At 44.0% G+C, this 20,784-nt stretch overlaps 8 non-coding genes across 8 annotated transcripts; all 8 read left to right on the top strand.

Annotated features, from left to right (window-relative positions):
- Nucleotides 1-2,310: 2,310 nt before the first annotated feature.
- On the top strand, nucleotides 2,311-2,425 carry LOC132145933 (U5 spliceosomal RNA). Its single transcript, XR_009434692.1, has one exon. It is a non-coding gene; the product is annotated as a U5 spliceosomal RNA (small nuclear RNA).
- A 1,618-nt stretch (nucleotides 2,426-4,043) lies between these two features.
- On the top strand, nucleotides 4,044-4,158 carry LOC132145944 (U5 spliceosomal RNA). The gene has a single exon (XR_009434703.1). It is a non-coding gene; the product is annotated as a U5 spliceosomal RNA (small nuclear RNA).
- Nucleotides 4,159-12,895: 8,737 nt separating this feature from the next.
- Nucleotides 12,896-13,010, top strand: LOC132146116 (U5 spliceosomal RNA). Its single transcript, XR_009434863.1, has one exon. It is a non-coding gene; the product is annotated as a U5 spliceosomal RNA (small nuclear RNA).
- Nucleotides 13,011-14,624: 1,614 nt separating this feature from the next.
- LOC132146028 (U5 spliceosomal RNA) lies at nucleotides 14,625-14,740 on the top strand. The gene has a single exon (XR_009434779.1). It is a non-coding gene; the product is annotated as a U5 spliceosomal RNA (small nuclear RNA).
- Nucleotides 14,741-16,353: 1,613 nt separating this feature from the next.
- LOC132145746 (U5 spliceosomal RNA) lies at nucleotides 16,354-16,469 on the top strand. Its single transcript, XR_009434514.1, has one exon. It is a non-coding gene; the product is annotated as a U5 spliceosomal RNA (small nuclear RNA).
- A 300-nt stretch (nucleotides 16,470-16,769) lies between these two features.
- trnag-ucc (transfer RNA glycine (anticodon UCC)) lies at nucleotides 16,770-16,841 on the top strand. The gene has a single exon. It is a non-coding gene; the product is annotated as a tRNA-Gly (tRNA).
- Nucleotides 16,842-17,831: 990 nt separating this feature from the next.
- LOC132146000 (U5 spliceosomal RNA) lies at nucleotides 17,832-17,946 on the top strand. The gene has a single exon (XR_009434754.1). It is a non-coding gene; the product is annotated as a U5 spliceosomal RNA (small nuclear RNA).
- Nucleotides 17,947-18,239: 293 nt separating this feature from the next.
- Nucleotides 18,240-18,311, top strand: trnag-ucc (transfer RNA glycine (anticodon UCC)). Its single transcript has one exon. It is a non-coding gene; the product is annotated as a tRNA-Gly (tRNA).
- The last annotated feature ends 2,473 nt before the right edge of the window (nucleotides 18,312-20,784 follow it).

Raw genomic sequence — 20,784 nt, 5'->3', positions numbered from 1 at the left:
ATGCAGCAGTAAGAGTTCTTACTAGAACCAGGAAGTATGACCATATTAGCCTGGTCCTGTCAACACTGCACTGGCTCCCTATCAAGCATCGCATAGATTTTAAAATATTGCTTATTACTTATAGAGCCCTGAATGGTTTAGCACCTCAGTATTTGAATGAGCTCCTTTTAAATTATAATCCTCTACGTCCGCTACGTTCTCAAAACTCAGGCAATTTGATAATACCTAGAATATCAAAATCAACTGCAGGCGGCAGATCCTTTTCCTATTTGGCGCCCAAACTCTGGAATAACCTAGGCGCCCAAACTCTGGAATAACCTACCTAACATTGTTCGGGAGGCAGACACACTCTTGCAGTTTAAATCTAGATTAAAGACCCATCTCTTTAACCTGGCATACACATAACATAGTAATATGCTTTTATTATCCAAATCCGTTAAAGGATTTTTAGGCTGCATTAATTAGGTAAACCGGAACCGGAAACACTTCCCATAACACCCTATGTACTTGCTACATCATTAGAAGAATGCCATCTACGCTAATATTTGTCTGTTTCTCTCTTGTTCCGAGGTCACCAGATCCAGTCTGTATCCAGATCAGAGGGTCACTGCAGTCACCCGGATCCAGTACGTATCCAGACCAGATGCTGGATCAGAACCTAGAAAGGACCTCTACATCCCTGAAAGTGAAGTGACATTCAGCCAAGTATGGTGACCCATACCCAGAATTTGTGCTCTGCATTTAACCCATCCGAAATGCACACACACAGAGCAGTGAACACACACACACACTGTGAGCCGCCATTTATGCTGCGGCGCCCGGGGAGCAGTTGGGGGTTCGATGCCTTGCTCAAGGGCACCTAAGTCGTGGTATTGAAGGTGGAGAGAGAGCTGTACATGCACTCCCCCCACCCACAGTTCCTGCCGGCCCAGGACTCAAACTCACAACCTTTTGATTGGGAGTCCGACTCTCTAACCATTAGGCCACGACTTCCCTGGAGACCAGGACAACTAGAGCCCCAGATACAGATCCCCTGTAAAGACCTTGTCTCAGAGGAGCACCAGGACAAGACCACTGGAAACAGATGATTCTTCTGCACAAACTGACTTTGCTGCAGCCTGGAATTGAACTACTGGTTTCGTCTGGTCAGAGGAAAACTGGCCCCCCAACTGAGCCTGGTTTCTCCCAAGGTTTTTTTCTCCATTCTGTCACCGATGGAGTTTCGGTTCCTTGCCGCTGTCGCCTCTGGCTTGCTTAGTTGGGGACACTTCATCTACAGCGATATCGTTGACTTGATTGCAAATAAATGCACAGACACTATTTAACTGAACAGAGATGACATAACTGAATCCAATGATGAACTGCCTTTAACTATCATTTTTGCATTATTGACACTGTTTTCCTAATGAATGTTGTTCAGTTGCTTTGACGCAATGTATTTTGTTTAAAGCGCTATATAAATAAAGGTGACTTTGACTTTGACTTTGACTTAATTAGGAACACAGTGCGTCAATAAAGCAAAATGACAGTTAAAGGCATTTCGTCATTGAAATCAGTGATGTCATCATTCAGCTAAGTTCAGTTTAAATAGTATCTGTGCAATAATTTGCAATCAAGTCAACGATATCTCTGTACATGAATAGTCCCCAGCTATGCCTGCCAGAGGCGACAGAGGCAAGGAACCAAAACTCGATCTGTGAAAAAATGGAGAAAAAACCCGGTGAGAAACAAGGCTCAGTCGGGGAGACAGTTCTCCTCTGGTCAGAAGAAACCAGCAAATCAGCTCCAGGCTGCAGAAAAGTCAGACTGTGCAGAAGAATCATCTGTTTCCTGTGGTCTTGTCCTGGTGGTCGTCTGAGACAAGGTCTTTACTGGGGATCTGTATCTGGGGCTCATCTAGTTGTCCCGGTCTCCGCTGTGTTTCAGGGCCATAGAGGTCCTTTCTAGGTGTTGATCCACCATCTTGTCTGGATACTGACTGGATCCGGGTGACTGAAGCGGCCCACTGATCTGGATACAGACTGGATCTGGTGGCTACGTTGACCTCGGAATAAGGGATTTCTTTAAAAGACTCTTTTATTCATATAAGATTTTCTCCAACTTTTCAGATGGAGGCATGAGAAAGAGATTGCCTTGATTGGGCTTGTGGTTATTGGTGGACCGAGGGGACTTTTGTGAGTTTTACTCCTCCCTTTTGGAGTGGGGGGGGCTGACGAAACGCATGTGGGCAGGCGTCGTCACCCTTGATGACCCTTGGCGAGCGTAGTGGTTTACCAGAGGCAGCGCACAGGCCTGTGGGGTCGTAGACACAGCTTGAGTTTCTCTTCATTGTCGCATAAATCTTTCGCCTTTTACTAAAGATTTCCGTGGAGGGGAACTTTTGCGAGTGACCGGTATTTTTGGGTGCTCTGCTCACAGCAGAGCTACATCAAAATGCCAAGAGCAGAATCAATTTGGCCGTCTGCCAACACGCTGCAGGAGGGCGTGCCACTGGTCATCGTCTGTATTTGCACTCTCTGCGTTTGTGCTGTCAGCACTTAGTGTTTATTTAGCTGGCATGGGAAGGCAGCACTTTCTTGTACGTGATGGGATGCAAACTCTGGAAGGCTCCATTTAGTGACGGGTCCAAACAAAGATCTCATCAGCTCCTCTAGACCTATCGGCGACTCGTGCACTTCGAGCCTTCTTAACGACGGCGCAAGTGGCTGACTGCTGACTGCGTTGGTGGTATAGTGGTGAGCATAGCTGCCTTCCAAGCACTTGACCTGGGTTCGATTCCCGGCCAACGCATGTCCTTTGGCTCGGGCTGATGTCGAAGCAGAACTCCTTCTGTGACCTGTGGCTCCTCCCAAAACTTTTGGATGGATCGTTCGGAAGCCGAAAAGAGCTAGCTCTCCACGTCGGGGAATCGAACCCCAGTCTTCCGCTTGACAGGCGGAGATACTGTCCACTATACTAACGAGGAGCTGCGCATGCTGCTGTTTCTCCCCCAACCGACGCTACTGCACCGACATAACTGAACAATGCATGGCTTTTTCTGACGCTGACACAGCCCTAGCACCGTCAAATTCCGGATTGACCCATCATTAGCTAAAGTCGCATAACATTTGGAACACTTCCCGTTGCAGGGGTCATTGTTTGGACTCTTTTTTTTTTTTTTTTTTTTTTTTTAAATTGCGCTTTAAACAAAAAGGATTGTGTCAATGCAACTGAACAACATTAACTAGGAACACAGTGCGTCAATAAAGCAAAATGACAGTTAAAGGCATTTCGTCATTGAAATCGGTGATGTCATCATTCAGCTAAGTTTAGTTTAAATAGTATCTGTGCAATAATTTGCAATCAAGTCAACGATATCGCTGTACATGAAGTGTCCCCAGCTATGCCTGCCAGAGGCGACAGAGGCAAGGAACCAAATCTCGATCTGTTAAAAAATGGATAAAAAACCCGGTGAGAAACCAGGCTCAGTCGGGGAGACAGTTCTCCTCTGGTCAGAAGAAACCAGCAAATCAGCTCCAGGCTGCAGAAAAGTCAGACTGTGCAGAAGAATCATCTGTTTCATGTGGTCTTGTCCTGGTGGTCGTCTGAGACAAGGTCTTTACAGGGGATCTGTATCTGGGGCTCATCTAGTTGTCCCGGTCTCTGCTGTGTTTCAGGGCCATAGAGGTCCTTTCTAGGTGTTGATCAACCATCTTGTCTGGATACTGACTGGATCCGGGTGACTGAAGCGGCCCACTGATCTGGATACAGACTGGATCTGGTGGCTACGGTGACCTCGGAATAAGGGATTTCTTTAAAAGACTCTTTTATTCATATAAGATTTTCTCCAACTTTTCAGATGGAGGCATGAGAAAGAGATTGCCTTGATTGGGCTTTGCTGTTATTGGTGGACCGAGGGGACTTTTGTGAGTTTTACTCCTCCCTTTTGGAGTGGGGGGGGGGGTGACGAAACGCATATGGGCAGGCGTCGTCACCCTTGATGACCCTTGGCGAGCGTAGTGGTTTACCAGAGGCAGCGCACAGGCCCGAGGGGTCGTAGACACAGCTCGAGTTTCTCTTCATTGTCGCATAAATCTTTCGCCTTTTACTAAAGATTTCCGTGGAGGGGAACTTTTGCGAGTGACCTGTATTTTTGGGTGCTCTGCTCACAGCAGACCTACATCAAAATGTCAAGAGCAGAATCAATTTGGCCATCCGCCAACACGCTGCAGGAGGGCGTGCCACTGGTCATCGTCTGTATTTGCACTCTCTGCGTTTGCGCTGTCAGCACTTAGTGTTTATTTAGCTGGCATGGGAAGGCAGCACTTTCTTGTACGTGATGGGATGCAAACTCTGGAAGGCTTCCTTTAGTGATGGGTCCAAACAAAGATCTCATCAGCTCCTCTAGCCCTATCGGCGACTCGTGCACTTCGAGCGATGGCGCAAGTGGCTGACTGCTGACTGTGTTGGTGGTATAGTGGTGAGCATAGCTGCCTTCCAAGCACTTGACCTGGGTTCAATTCCCGGCCAACGCATGTCCTTTGGCTCGGGCTGATGTCGAAGCAGAACTCCTTCTGTGACCTGTGGCTCCTCCCAAAACTTTTTTAGATGGATCGTTCGGAAGCCAAAAAGAGCTAGCTCTCCCCGTCGGGGAATCGAATCCCGGGCTTCCTCGTGACAGGCGGAGATACTGTCCACTATACTAACGAGGTGCTGTGCATGCTGCTGTTTCTCCCCCAACCGACGCTACTGCACCGACATAACTGAACAATGCATGGCTTTTTCTGACGCTGACACAGCCTTAGCACCGTCAAATTCCGGATTGACTGCGTACGAAAGGGAGACCGCACACGAGGCAACAACGACAGAAAATGGCAGGTGCGGGAGCAGCAGTGGAAGCAACTGGCCTCGACTACAACTCCAGGTTTGATGGTCTCGAGTCCAAACTCAACAAGCTACTGCAAGTCAATACCTCTACTAACACACTGCTTGATTCCGCGGTGAAGAGGATTGAGGCTTTCGAAAACCGATTTGAGAACGCGATGGCTGAGGTGCATGATTACGGTGTTTTGGTGGAGGCGCAGGTGAGCCGCACAGGTGCGCTTGAAAAGAAGCTACAAGATGCTTTGGATTGTATTGACCAACTGGAAAATAGGCATCGTCAGAACAACCTGCGCTTGCTGAATGTTTTGGAAGGTAGTGAAAAGGATTTGCCCATGTCCGCTTTCTTGATTAAAACTTTCAAGGATAAGTGGAAGCTGGAGCTTAAAGAAGAGGACTTTGAAAGGGCACATTGCGTTGGGGCCAAGAGAGATGACACCAGGTATCCGCGCGCTATCATTTTCAAGCTGCACCACTATCAGAAGAAGTTGTATATTTGGAAAGGAACCCGCAAGCAAATAGAGGGTTGCAACTTCAAAGTAGTGCCTGACATGTCTGCGGCGGTGCGGGAGAAAAGGAAGGCGTTCTGGCCTCTGAGAGAACAGCTACATCAGATCAACATTAAGACTTTTCTAAAATTCCCAGCGACGTTGTATGTGGAGGATGGAGACCTCGTAAATACTTTTACCTCACCGGAGAAAGCTAGATTGGAACTAAAAAAGAAGTACCTAGGTATAAAATGACCTGATCTTGCAGAACCTGGTAAGAGCATTTACTCTTAAATCACCGTTGAAGAAATGAGACTGGACTTAAAGATATTAAATTTGAATATAAAGAATATGACCTAATTGTACAGTTGGATGGGAAAGTGGTTGTTTAATTATTTCTTTTCTAACATTTTTTGTTTTTGTTTTTTTTTTGTTTTTGGAAATATGGGATATTGGCAAAGGTTTATGTAAAGCAGAATTGCTACAATTATATTTAATTTGGTTGTACATTTTCTTTACTAGTCTTTTTTTTTTAATTTTTTTTTTTTTTTAATTTTTAATTTTTATTTTTATTTTTTGGTTGGTTTTTGTTTGTTATTATTATTTTTTAAAGGGGGGGGGGTGGTATTATTTGAACTATTTGGAAGTCACTGTTTCTACGCCAGATGTAGTTGGGAGTTTAAGCTCTAACAAAGCATGTTTCCTGGGAAGGAAGGGAGGGGGGAAGGAGAGGGTATATGTTATTTGTTTATATGTTACATGCTGGTATGGATGGATGAATGTTTGTTTGAACTCTTTAGGTGCTTCCTACTACTTTTGAACAAAGTTATTCAACAGATGGGGTTGGGCTATGCAATTTGGCCTATATCACTCCATTTACATATAAAAAATAAAAACAAAATTATATAAACTAGTAGTTAAGATCAAATAAAAATGCATATAAGGAGTATAAAAGATATGTTAAACACATTTAAAGTAGTAACTTGGAATGTAAATGGATTACAGGAGGGTTCAAAAAAACACAAAGTTATTTATCATTTGGAAAAAATGTCCGCTGACATAGTTTTTCTCCAAGAACTCCATTTTAAAGCCGGTCAAATAGAGTACTTGAAAAGAAGATGGGTGGGGGAGGCTTTTGAGGCAGTATATACATCCAGAAGTAGAGGAGTTGGGATACTGATTAATAAGAGAATACCCTTTAAACTAGTGTCACAGTATTCAGATCCGTATGGTCGATATCTTATAATCAAATGTGAATTATTTGGGGAATTTCATACGCTCTTGAGCATTTATAGGCCTCCGGCCTCAAATATGGCCCTTTTAAAAGATATTCAAACAAGATTGGATAGTTCACAAACAGGTCGGATAATTATGGGAGGAGACCTAAATAGCATTTTTAGTGTTTGTGACAGTACAACAAAAACTAGGAAGGCCAATGTTCCAAAACATTTACAGAAATTTCTTTCTGTCAATGCTCTTCAAGATATATGGAGGACCTTACATCCAAACTCAAAAGATTACACTTATTATTCAAGTCCTCAGAATAGTTATAGTAGATTGGATTATCTTTTTGTGTTTCAAGAGGGAATTAATAATTGTATATCATGTGAAATTGACAATATTATAATATCTGATCATGCTTCAGTTGTCTGCACCATGACTCCGAAGGAAAACACTTTACATCATAGAATTTGGAGAATGAATAGGAAATATTTAATGGATATGGAATTTGTTGCCTATGTAAAAGAACAAATTAATATTTTTATTTTAACTAATGTGCAGCAACCTCATCATCAAGATAAGCCAAATATCTGTATTATATGGGACTCCTTTAAAGCATATATAAGGGGGGTAATGATAGCCTTCGCAGCAAAAAGGAAAGCTAGTTTTGAGCAGAATATGGCTAAAATAAAACAGGACATTAATTTAATGGAAATACAACTTAAAAATGGAGACCAAACAAAAAAAAAGTAAATTGCAAGAAAAGAAAATAGAAATGGATACTATGCTGATGGATAAAGTTAAAGACTTTAGACATAATTCGAATAAGCTTAATTATATTTCAGCTAATAAATCGGGTAAACACCTGGCATCATTGGTCAAAAGGGTTGCAAAGACTCAGTCTATATCTTTAAAAGAGGAAGAATCGGATGAGGTTATTACAAACAATGCTATTATTAATAAAAGATTTAAGCAATTTTATGAACATTTGTATACAGCAGAGGTTAAAGATGACTCAGATTCCTTCCTTAAATCAGTCAAATTACAGTGCTTAATAGATGGCCTCCCTATCGAGTTTTACTCAACATTTTGGCCAAATATTAGATCTTTGTTCATGGAGGTTGTGAATTCATTTGTTAATCAACAAAAGTTGCCAGAAACTATGTATCTTTCAACTATTTCTGTGATACCAAAACCAGGTCGTGAATGTAATAAGCCTTCTGATTTTAGGCCTATTAGTTTAATCAATTGTGATAAGAAAATCATAACAAAAGTAATGAATAATAGATTGGCATTAATTTTACCTAGCATTATCCACCATAATCAAACTGGGTTTATTCCTAATAGGGATCTTAGAACTAATGTTAGAACATGTATATCCTTAACACAATATGCAAAAAAACATAATATAGATTTGACTTTGATGGCGGTTGATGCTGAAAAAGCATTCGATCGCCTTGAATGGTCATATTTGTATAAAGTGCTTGAAACATTTGAATTCCCAGTAGAATTTATTAATATGGTAGAAACAGTGTATAGAGCCCCCAAAGCACAAGTCTACACCAATGGCGTTCTTTCTGAGGCATTTTCTTTAAGCCGAGGTACTGCTCAAGGCTGTCCATTATCTCCAGCGCTGTTCGCGATGGCTATTGAACCCTTGGCTGAGAAAATAAGACAGACAGATAACATAACGGGTATTACTATAGGCAAAAATGAATATAAATTAAGCTTATTTGCGGATGATTTGTTGTTGTATCTAAGTGATGTGGATATTTCAATTCCGAGTGTAATTAATATAATGAGTCAATTTTCAAAAATTTCAGGTTATAAAATTAACAGTGGCAAAACCGAAATTTTGACTTTTGGCCAAAAACCAATAAACCCAGAAGTATTTAAACAATTTAAAGTACAAAGCTGTAAAATTAAATATTTAGGTTGTTATATCAGTGCAAATAAAAAGCAATTGTATAAGAGTAATTTTTTAACACTGAAAAATAATCTAAAACATAATCTCAATAACTATAGTGATCTCAAGCTGAACTTAATTGGTAGAATAAACTTGGTAAAGATGATTTGGCTTTCTAAGTTTATTTATTTGTTTCAATGTATCCCACTGACACCACCAAAAACCTTTTTTAAGGAAATAAATTCCATAATTACATCTTTCATTTGGGCTGGAAAAACCCCCAGAATAAAAAGAACTCTATTGTTTTGCTCTAAACGGGAAGGAGGGTTAAACCTCCCTAATATGGAATTGTATCAGATAGCAGCTCAGATGTTTTATATTGATCGTATTATTAATAATACTAATGAAGACCCATGGCTGGTTATCGAAAATCATCAACTACAACCAAATAGTTTACTATCCATCTTGTTCTCCAAGAAAAAAGTAAAGACTGATAACTTTGTTGTCAATAGTACATTAAATATGTGGAAAAAAACGAAGCAGATTTTAGGGATGGAGATCGGCACTCCAACACATATTAAGATTTGGAACAATCCGTCTGTTAGAATTCAAGGTACTAAATTAATGTGGAAAACTTGGATGAATGGAGGTATCGAAACATTATCAGATAATATTTGCTTAAATAATATATCCTCATTTGATACACTGAAAGATAAATTTAAATTAAAAGATTCAGAGATATTTAAATATATGCAGTTAAAAATCTGGGTCAAAGAGAACTGTGATATAGTGAATGATGTTCCTGAAAAGATAAAGACCCTTTGGGAAGAAAGTAAGAAAAAGAAAAAATGTATAAGTGTTATGTATGATTATCTCAATAATGTCGTAATCAATTGTAATCTGCTAAGCAAGATATATGAAGGATGGGATAGAGATATAAAGGACTTCAATGCTAAAACAAAATGGAAGGAGTGCTTGAATTTAACATATAAAGTCACATCCAACGAAAATCTTAGATTGATTCAATATAAGCTAATGACTAGAATTTATTATAGTAGGGACAGAATTCATAAGTTTGATGCATCCCCCCCCCCCCACCTGCTTAAAATGCGGTAGTAGTGATTATCTCACTCATTCATTTTGGTACTGTGAAAAAATAAAGAAAACCTGGTTTGATATTGAGAGATGGCTCTCTAACACCTGTAAGCAGAGATTTGTATTTACACCAGAAGCTTGTTTACTTCAAAATGTAACAAAAATGAAATATCCTATGGGATGGCAGTTAATATTCTCCTCTTTAGTCTATAAGAAACTGTTGTTACAAAATTGGAAAAACACAGATACCCCAGGTTTGGATAAATGGAAAAATGTAATGAAATATTATCTAAACATCGAGAAAACTCTGTCAGTGGACAAAAATAAACAAAAACAGTTTAATTCGGTGTGGAAACCAATATTTGATGCCCTGTAATTAGCCCAAAGCTACCTTAATTTATTTTGTATTTTATTTTTATTTGTTTGTAAATTTAACATGGCAATGTTAAGTTATTTTTTTCTTTTTTTTTCTCTCTCTCTCAACAGTTCACCCAAGGAGCACCACCAGTGTAATTTGTGTGTGTGTGTGTGTGTAAATGAGACATCATTATTATTATTGTTATTACTTTGGTTTGTTAGCTTGTTTTGTTTATGTTTGTTCTAATTTTTTAAAAAAGGGAGGGGGGAAGAGGGAAATAAAAGTGCTGTATGTATAAAGTGAAGGGGAATGTTTATTGTGAATTATTTTATTTATTTATGTATTTATTTATTTAATTTTTTTTTTTTTTTTTTTTCCCCCCTATTGCACAGAGGATATTGTTTAGTATTGGTTAATACTTGGATAGACTTGGATGGAAAACCAGGTTGACAAGGTTGTTTATTGTTTTGTCTCTTTGTCTTTCTTTGCTCATGCATAACAAAAACAATTATAAAAAAAAAAAAATAAAAATAAAAAAAATTCAATATTGACCCATAATTAGCTAAAGTCGCATAATATTTGGAACACTACCCGTTGCAGGGGTCATTGTTTGGACTCTTTTTTTTTTTTAAATTGCGCTTTAAACAAAAAGGATTGTGTCAATGCAACTGAACAACATTAATTAGGAACACAGTGCGACAATAAAGCAAAATGACAGTTAAAGGCATTTCGTCATTGAAATCGGTGATGTCATCATTCAGCTAAGTTCAGTTTAAATAGTATCTGTGCAATAGTTTGCAATCAAGTCAACGATATCGCTGTACATGAAGTGTCCCCAGCTATGCCTGCCAGAGGCGACAGAGGCAAGGAACCAAAACTCGATCGGTGAAAAAATGGAGAAAAAACCCGGTGAGAAACCAGGCTCAGTCGGGGAGACAGTTCTCCTCTGGTCAGAAGAAACCAGCAAATCAGCTCCAGGCTGCAGAAAAGTCAGACTGTGCAGAAGAATCATCTGTTTCCTGTGGTCTTGTCCTGGTGGTCGTCTGAGACAAGGACTTTACAGGGGATCTGTATCTGGGGCTCATCTAGTTGTCCCGGTCTCCGCTGTGTTTCAGGGCCATAGAGGTCCTTTCTAGGTGTTGATCCACCATCTTGTCTGGATACTGACTGGATCCGGGTGACTGAAGAGGCCCACTGATCTGGATACAGACTGGATCTGGTGGCTACGGTGACCTCGGAATAAGGGATTTCTTTAAAAGACTCTTTTATTCATATAAGATTTTCTCCAACTTTTCAGATGGAGGCATGAGAAAGAGATTGCCTTGATTGGGCTTGTGGTTATTGGTGGGCCGAGGGCAGAGCTACATCGAAATGCAATAGCAGAATCAATTTGGCCGTCCGCCAACACGCTGCAGGAGGGCGTGCCACTGGTCATCGTCTGTATTTGCACTCTCTGTGTTTGCGCTGTCGGCACTTAGTGTTTATTTAGCTGGCATGGGAAGGCAGCACTTTCTTGTACGTGATGGGATGCAAACTCTGGAAGGCTCCATTTAGTGACGGGTCCAAACAAAGATCTCATCAGCTCCTCTAGCCCTATCTGCGACTCGTGCACTTCGAGCCTTCTTAGCAACGGCGCAAGTGGCTGACTGCTGACTGCGTTGGTGGTATAGTGGTGAGCATAGCTGCCTTCCAAGCACTTGACCTGGGATCGATTCCCGGCCAACGCATGTCCTTTGGCTCGGGCTGATGTCGAAGCAGAACTCCTTCTGTGACCTGTGGCTCCTCCCAAAACTTTTGGATGGATCGTTCGGAAGCCGAAAAGAGCTAGCTCTCCCCGTCGGGGAATCGAACCCCGGTTTTCCGCGTGACAGGTGGAGATACTGTCCACTATACTAACGAGGAGCTGCGCATGCTGCTGTTTCTCCCCCAAACGATGCTACTGCACCGACATAACTGAACAACGCATGGCCTTTTCTGACGCTGACACAGCCTTAGCACCGTCAAATTCCGGATTGACCCATCATTAGCTAAAGTCGCATAACATTTGGAACACTACCCGTTGCAGGGGTCATTGTTTGGACTCTTTTTTTTTTTTTAATTGCGCTTTAAACAAAAAGGATTGTGTCAATGCAACTGAAAAACATTAATTAGGAACACAGTGCGTCAATAAAGCAAAATGACAGTTTAAAGGCGTTTCGTCATTGAAATCGGTGATGTCATCATTCAGCTAAGTTCAGTTTAAATAGTATCTGTGCAATAATTTGCAATCAAGTCGACGATATCGCTGTACATGAAGTGTCCCCAGCTATGCCTGCCAGAGGCGACAGAGGCAAGGAACCAAAACTCGATCGGTGAAAAAATGGAGAAAAAACCCGGTGAGAAACCAGGCTCAGTCGGGGAGACAGTCCTCCTCTGGTCAGAAGAAACCAGCAAATCAGCTCCAGGCTGCAGAAAAGTCAGACTGTGCAGAAGAATCATCTGTTTCCTGTGGTCTTGTCCTGGTGGTCGTCTGAGACAAGGTCTTTACAGGGGATCTGTATCTGGGGCTCATCTAGTTGTCCCGGTCTCTGCTGTGTTTCAGGGCCATAGAGGTCCTTTCTAGGTGTTGATCCACCATCTTGTCTGGATACTGACTGGATCCGGGTGACTGAAGAGGCCCACTGATCTGGATACAGACTGGATCTGGTGGCTACGGTGACCTCGGAATAAGGGATTTTTTTAAAAGACTCTTTTATTCATATAAGATTTTCTCCAAACTTTTCAGATGGAGGCATGAGAAAGAGATTGCCTTGATTGGGCTTGTGGTTATTGGTGGACCGAGGGAACTTTTGTGAGTTTTACTCCTCCCTTTTGGAGTGGGGGGGGGCTGACGAAACGCATGTGGGCAGGCGTCGTCACCCTTGATGACCCTTGGCGAGCGTAGTGGTTTACCAGAGGCAGCGCACAGGCCCGAGGGGTCGTAGACACAGCTCGAGTTTCTCTTCATTGTCGCATAAAACTTTCGTCTTTTACTAAAGATTTCCGTAGAGGGGAACTATTGCGAGTGACTTGTATTTTTGGGTGCTCTGCTCACAGCAGAGCTACATCGAAATGTCAAGAGCAGAATCAATTTGGCCGTCTGCCAACACGCTGCAGGAGGGCATGCCACTGGTCATCGTCTGTATTTGCACTCTCTGCGTTTGCGCTGTCAGCACTTAGTGTTTATTTAGCTGGCATGGGAAGGCAGCACTTTCTTGTACGTGATGGGATGCAAACTCTGGAAGGCTCCCTTTAGTGACCGGTCCAAACAAAGATCTCATCAGCTCCTCTAGCCCTATCGGCGACTCGTGCACTTCGAGCCTTCTTAGCGACGGCGCAAGTGGCTGACTGCTGACTGCGTTGGTGGTATAGTGGTGAGCATAGCTGCCTTCCAAGCACTTGACCTGGGTTCGATTCCCGGCCAACGCATGTCCTTTGGCTCGGGCTGATGTCGAAGCAGAACTCCTTCTGTGACCTGTGGCTCCTCCCAAAACTTTTGGATGGATCGTTCCCAAGCCGAAAAGAGCTAGCTCTCCCTGTCGGGGAATCGAACCCCGGTTTTTTCGCATGACAGGCGGAGATACTGTCCACTATACTAACGAGGAGCTGCGCATGCTGCTGTTTCTCCCCCAACCGACGCTACTGCACCGACATAACTGAACAATGAATGGCTTTTTCTGACGCTGACACAGCCCTAGCATCGTCAAATTCCAGATTGACCCATCATTAGCTAAAGTCGCATGACATTTGGAACACTACCCGTTGTAGGGGTCATTGTTTGGACTTTTTTTTTTTTTTTTTAAATTGCGCTTTAAACAAAAAGGATTGTGTCAATGCAACTGAACAACATTAATTAGGAACACAGTGCGTCAATAAAGCAAAATGACAGTTAAAGGCATTTCGTCATTGAAATCGGTGATGTCATCATTCAGCTAAGTTCAGTTTAAATAGTATCTGTGCAATAATTTGCAATCAAGTCAACGATATCGCTGTACATGAAGTGTCCCCAGCTATGCCTGCCAGAGGCGACAGAGGCAAGGAACCAAAACTTGATCGGTGAAAAAATGGAGAAAAAAACCCGGTGAGAAACCAGGCTCAGTCGGGGAGACAGTTCTCCTCTGGTCAGAAGAAACCAGCAAATCAGCTCCAGGCTGCAGAAAAGTCAGACTGTGCAGAAGAATCATCTGTTTCCTGTGGTCTTGTCCTTGTGGTCGTCTGAGACAAGGTCTTTACAGGGGATCTGTATCTGGGGCTCATCTAGTTGTCCGATAGGGCTAGAGGTGTTTCAGGGCCATAGAGGTCCTTTCTAGGTGTTGATCAACCATCTTGTCTGGATACTGACTGGATCCAGGTGACTGAAGCAGCCCACTGATCTGGATACAGACTGGATCTGGTGGCTACGGTGACCTCGGAGTAAGGGATTTCTTTAAAAGACTCTTTTATTCATATAAGATTTTCTCCAACTTTTCAGATGGAGGCATGAGAAAGAGATTGCCTTGATTGGGCTTGTGGTTATTGGTGGACCGAGGGGACTTTTGTGAGTTTTACTCCTCCCTTTTGGAGTGGGGGGGGGGGGGGCTGACGAAACGCATGTGGGCAGGCGTCGTCTCCCTTGATGACCCTTGGCGTGCGTAGTGGTTTACCAGAGGCATCGCACAGGCCCGAGGGGTCGTAGACACAGCTCGAGTTTCTCTTCATTGTCGCATAAATCTTTCGCCTTTTACTAAAGATTTCCGTGGAGGGGAACTTTTGAAAGTGACCTGTATTTTTGGGTGCTTTGCTCACAGCAGAGCTACATCGAAATGTCAAGAGCAGAATCAATTTGGCCGTCTGCCAACACGCTGCAGGAGGGCGTGCCACTGGTCATCGTCTGTATTTGCACTCTCTGCGTTTGCGCTGTCAGCACTTAGTGTTTATTTAGCTGGCATGGGAAGGCAGCACTTTCTTGTACGTGACGGGATGCAAATTCTGGAAGGCTCTCTTTAGTGACGGGTCCAAACAAAGATCTCATCAGCTCCTCTAGCCCTATCGGCGACTCTTGCACTTCGAGCCTTCTTAGCGACGGCGCAAGTGGCTGACTGCTGACTGCGTTGGTGGTATAGTGGTGAGCATAGCTGCCTTCCAAGCAGTTCACCCGGGTTTCGATTCCTGGCCAACGCATGTCCTTTGGCTCGGGCTGATGTCGAAGCAGAACTCCTTCTGTGACCTGTGGCTTCTCCCAAAACTTTTGGATGGATCATTCGGAAGCCGAAAAGAGCTAGGTCTCCCCGTCGGGGAATCGAACCCCGGTCTTACGCGTGACAGGCGGAGATACTGTCCACTATACTAACGAGGAGCTGCGCATGCTGCCGTTTCTCCCCCAACCGACTCTACTGCACCGACATAACTGAACAATGCATGGCTTTTTCTGACGCTGACACAGCCCTAGCACCGTCAAATTCCAGATGGACCCATCATTAGCTAAAGTCGCATAACATTTGGAACACTACCCGTTGCAGGGGTCATTGTTTGGACTCTTTTTTTTTTTTTTTTTTTAATTGCGCTTTAAACAAAAAGGATTGTGTCAATGCAACTGAACAACATTAATTAGGAACACAGTGCGTCAATAAAGCAAAATGACAGTTAAAGGCATTTCGTCATGGAAATCGGTGATGTCATCATTCAGCTAAGTTCAGTTTAAATAGTATCTGTGCAATAATTTGCAATCAAGTCAACGATATCGCTGTACATGAAGTGTCCCCAGCTATGCCTGTCAGAGGCGACAGAGGCAAGGAACCAAAACTTGATCGGTGAAAAAATGGAGAAAAAACCCGGTGAGAAACCAGGCTCAGTCGGGGAGACAGTTCTCCTCTGGTCAGAAGAAACCAGCAAATCAGCTCCAGGCTGCAGAAAAGTCAGACTGTGCAGAAGAATCATCTGTTTCCTGTGGTCTTGTCCTGGTGGTCGTCTGAGACAAGGTCTTTACAGGGGATCTGTATCTGGGGCTCATCTAGTTGTCCGATAGGGCTAGAGGTGTTTCAGGGCCATAGAGGTCCTTTCTAGGTGTTGATCAACCATCTTGTCTGGATACTGACTGGATCCGGGTGACTGAAGCAGCCCACTGATCTGGATACAGACTGGATCTGGTGGCTACGGTGACCTCGGAATAAGGGATTTCTTTAAAAGACTCTTTTATTCATATAAGATTTTCTCCAACTTTTCAGATGGAGGCATGAGAAAGAGATTGCCTTGATTGGGCTTGTGGTTATTGGTGGACCGAGGGGACTTTTGTGAGTTTTACTCCTCCCTTTTAGAGTGGGGGGGGGGGCTGATGAAACGCATGTGGGCAGACGTCGTCACCCTTGATGACCCTTGGCGAGCGTAGTGGTTTACCAGAGGCAGCGCACAGGCCCGAGGGGTCGTAGACACAACTCGAGTTTCTCTTCATTGTCGCATAAATCTTTCGCCTTTTACTAAAGATTTCCGTGAAGGGGAACTTTTGCGAGTGACCTGTATTTTTGGGTGCTCTGCTCACAGCAGAGCTACATCGAAATGTTAAGAGCAGAATCAATTTGGCCGTCCGCCAACACGCTGCAGGAGGGCGTGCCACTGGTCATCGTCTGTATTTGCACTCTCTGCGTTTGCGCTGTCAGCACTTAGTGTTTACTTAGCTGGCATGGGAAGGCAGCACTTTCTTGTACGTGACGGGATGCAAATTCTGGAAGGCTCTCTTTAGTGACGGGTCCAAACAAAGATCTCATCAGCTCCTCTAGCCCTATCGGCGACTCGTGCACTTCGAGCCTTCTTAGCGACGGCGCAAGTGGCTGACTGCTGACTGCTGACTGCGTTGGTGGTATAGTGGTGAGCATAGCTGCCTTCCAAGCAGTTGACCTGGGTTCGATTCCCGGCCAACGCATGTCCTTTGGCTCGGGCTGATGTCGAAGCAGAACTCCTTCTGTGACCTGTGGCTCTTCCCAAAACTTTTGGATGGATTGTTTGGAAGCCGAAAAGAGCTAGCTCTCCCCTTCGGGGAATCGAATCCCGGTCTTACGCATGACAGGTGGAGATACTGTCCACTATACTAACGAGGAGCTGCACATGCTGCCGTTTCTCCCCCAACCGACGCTACTGCACCGACATAACTGAACAATGCATGGCTTTTTCTGACGCTGACACAGCCCTAGCACCGTCAAATTCCGGATGGACCCATCATTAGCTAAAGTCGCATAACATTTGTAACACTACTTGTTGCAGGGGTCATTGTTTTGACTCTTTTTTTTTTCTTTTTTTCTTTTTTTTTTTTAATTGCGCTTTAAACAAAAAGGATTGTGTCAATGCAACTGAACAACATTAATTAGGAACACAGTGCGTCAATAAAGCAAAATGACAGTTAAAGGCATTTCGTCATTGAAATCGGTGATGTCATCATTCAGCTAAGTTCAGTTTAAATATTATCTGTGCAATAATTTGCAATCAAGTCAACGATATTGCTGTACATGAAGTGTCCCCAGCTATGCCTGCCAGAGGCGACAGAGGCAAGGAACCAAAACTCGATCGGTGAAAAAATGGAGAAAAATCCCGGTGAGAAACCAGGCTCAGTCGGAGAGACAGTTCTCCTCTGGTCAGAAGAAACAAGCAAATCAGCTCCAGGCTGCAGAAAAGCCAGACTGTGCCGAAGAATCATCTGTTTCCTGTGGTCTTGTCCTGGTGGTCGTCTGAGACAAGGTCTTTACAGGGGATCTGTATCTGGGGCTCATCTAGTTTTGTGAGTTTTACTCCTCCCTTTTGGAGTGGGGGGGGGGGGGCTGGCGAAACGCATGTGGGCAGGCGTTGTCACCCTTGATGACCCTTGGCGTGCGTAGTGGTTTACCAGAGGCATCGCACAGGCCCGAGGGGTCGTAGACACAGCTCGAGTTTCTCTTCATTGTCGCATAAATCTTTCGCCTTTTACTAAAGATTTCCGTGGAGGGGAACTTTTGCAAGTGACCTGTATTTTTGGGTGCTCTGCTCACAGCAGAGCTACATCGAAATGTCAAGAGCAGAATCAATTTGGCCGTCTGCCAACACGCTGCAGGAGGGCGTGCCACTGGTCATCGTCTGTATTTGCAATCTCTGCGTTTGCGCTGTCAGCACTTAGTGTTTATTTAGCTGGCATGGGAAGGCAGCACTTTCTTGTACGTGACGGGATGCAAATTCTGGAAGGCTCTCTTTAGTGACGGGTCCAAACAAAGATCTCATCAGCTCCTCTAGCCCTATCGGCGACTCGTGCACTTCGAGCCTTTTTAGCGACGGCGCAAGTGGCTGGCTGCTGACTGCGTTGGTGGTATAGTGGTGAGCATAGCTGCCTTCCAAGCAGTTGACCCGGGTTCGATTCCCGGCCAACGCATGTCCTTTGGCTCGGGCTGATGTCGAAGCAGAACTCCTTCTGTGACCTGTGGCTCCTCCCAAAACTTTTGGATGGATCATTCGGAAGCCGAAAATAGCTAGCTCTTCCCGTCGGGGAATCGAACCCGGGTCTTCCGCGTGACAGGCGGAGATACTGTCCACTGTACTAACGAGGAGCTGCGTATGCTTCCGTTTCTCCCCGAACCGACTCTACTGCACCGACATAACTGAACAATGCATGGCTTTTTCTGACGCTGACACAGCCCTAGCACCGTCAAATTCCGGATGGACCCATCATTAGCTAAAGTCGCATAACATTTGGAACACTACCCGTTGCAGGGGTCATTGTTTGGACTTTTTTTAATTGCGCTTTAAACAAAAAGGATTGTGTCAATGCAACTGAACAACATTAATTAGGAACACAGTGCGTCAATAAAGCAAAATGACAGTTAAAGGCATTTCGTCATGGAAATCGGTGTTGTCATCATTCAGCTAAGTTCAGTTTAAATAGTATCTGTGCAATAATTTGCAATCAAGTCAACGATATCGCTGTACATGAAGTGTCCCCAGCTATGCCTGCCAGAGGCGACAGAGGCAAGGAACCAAAACTTGATCGGTGAAAAAATGGAGAAAAAACCCGGTGAGAAACCAGGCTCAGTCGGGGAGACAGTTCTCCTCTGGTCAGAAGAAACCAGCAAATCAGCTCCAGGCTGCAGAAAAGTCAGACTGTGCAGAAGAATCATCTGTTTCCTGTGGTCTTGTCCTGGTGGTCGTCTGAGACAAGGTCTTTACAGGGGATCTGTATCTGGGGCTCATCTAGTTGTCCGATAGGGCTAGAGGTGTTTCAGGGCCATAGAGGTCTTTCTAGGTGTTGATCAACCATCTTGTCTGGATACTGACTGGATCCGGGTGACTGAAGCGGCCCACTGATCTGGATACAGACTGGATCTGGTGGCTACGGTGACCTCAGAATAAGGGATTTCTTTAAAAGACTCTTTTATTCATATAAGATTTTCTCCAACTTTTCAGATGGAGGCATGAGAAAGAGATTGCCTTGATTGGGATTTGTGGTTATTGGTGGACCGAGGACAGAGCTACATCAAAATGCAATAGCAGAATCAATTTGGCCGTCCGTCAAAACGCTGCAGGAGGGCGTGCCACTGGTCATCGTCTGTATTTGCAATCTCTGCGTTTGCGCTGTCAGCACTTAGTGTTTATTTAGCTGGCATGGGAAGGCAGCACTTTCTTGTACGTGACGGGATGCAAACACTGGAAGGCTCTCTTTAGTGACGGGTCCAAACAAAGATCTCATCAGCTCCTCTAGCCCTATCGGCGACTCGTGCACTTCAAGACTTCTTAACGACGGCGCAAGTGGCTGACTGGTGACTGCGTTGGTGGTATAGTGGTGAGCATAGCTGCCTTCCAAGCAGTTGACCCGGTTTCGATTCCCGGCCAACGCATGTCCTTTGGCTCGGGCTGATGTCGAAGCAGAACTCCTTCTGTGACCTGTGGCTCCTCCCAAAACTTTTGGATGGATCGTTCGGAAGCCGAAAAGAACTAGCTCTCCCCGTCGGGGAATCGAACCCCGGTCTTACGCGTGACAGGCGGAGATACTGTCCACTATACTAACGAGGAGCTGCGCATGTTGCTGTTTCTCCCCCAACCGATGCTACTGCACCGACATAACTGAACAATGCATTGCTTTTTCTGACGCTGACACAGCCCTAGCACCGTCAAATTCCGGATGGACCCATCATTAGCTAAAGTCGCATAACATTTGGAACACTACCCGTTGCAGGGGTCATTGTTTGGACTTTTTTTAATTGCGCTTTAAACAAAAAGGATTGTGTCAATGCAACTGAACAACATTAATTAGGAACAAAGTGCGTCAATAAAGCAAAATGACAGTTAAAGGCATTTCGTCATTGAAATCGATGATGTCATCATTCAGCTAAGTTCAGTTTAAATAGTATCTGTGCAATAATTTGCAATCAAGTCAACGATATCGCTGTACATGAAGTGTCCCCAGCTATGCCTGCCAGAGGGGACAGAGGCAAGGAACCAAAACTCGATCGGTGAAAAAATGGAGAAAAAACCCGGTGAGAAACCAGGCTCAGTCGGGGAGACAGTTCTCCTCTGGTCAGAAGAAACCATCAAATCAGCTAAAGGCTGCAGAAAAGTCAGACTGTGCAGAAGAATCATCTGTTTCCTGTGGTCTTGTCCTGGTGGTTGTCTAAGACAAGGTCTTTACAGGGGATCTGTATCTTGGGCTCATCTAGTTGTCCCGGTCTCCGCTGTGTTTCAGGGCCATAGAGGTCTTTCTAGGTGTTGATCCACCATCTTGTCTGGATCCGGGTGACTGAAGCGGCCCACTGATCTGGATACAGACTGGATCTGGTGGCTACGGTGACCTCGGAATAAGGGATTTCTTTAAAAGACTCTTTTATTCATATAAGATTTTCTCCAACTTTTCA

The sequence above is a fragment of the Carassius carassius genome, chromosome 8 (assembly GCF_963082965.1).
Source record: "Carassius carassius chromosome 8, fCarCar2.1, whole genome shotgun sequence".
Classification (NCBI taxonomy): Eukaryota; Metazoa; Chordata; class Actinopteri; order Cypriniformes; family Cyprinidae; genus Carassius; species Carassius carassius.
The sequence above is the reverse complement of the archived record's forward strand: the minus strand, read 5'-3'. Positions and strand labels throughout refer to the sequence as shown.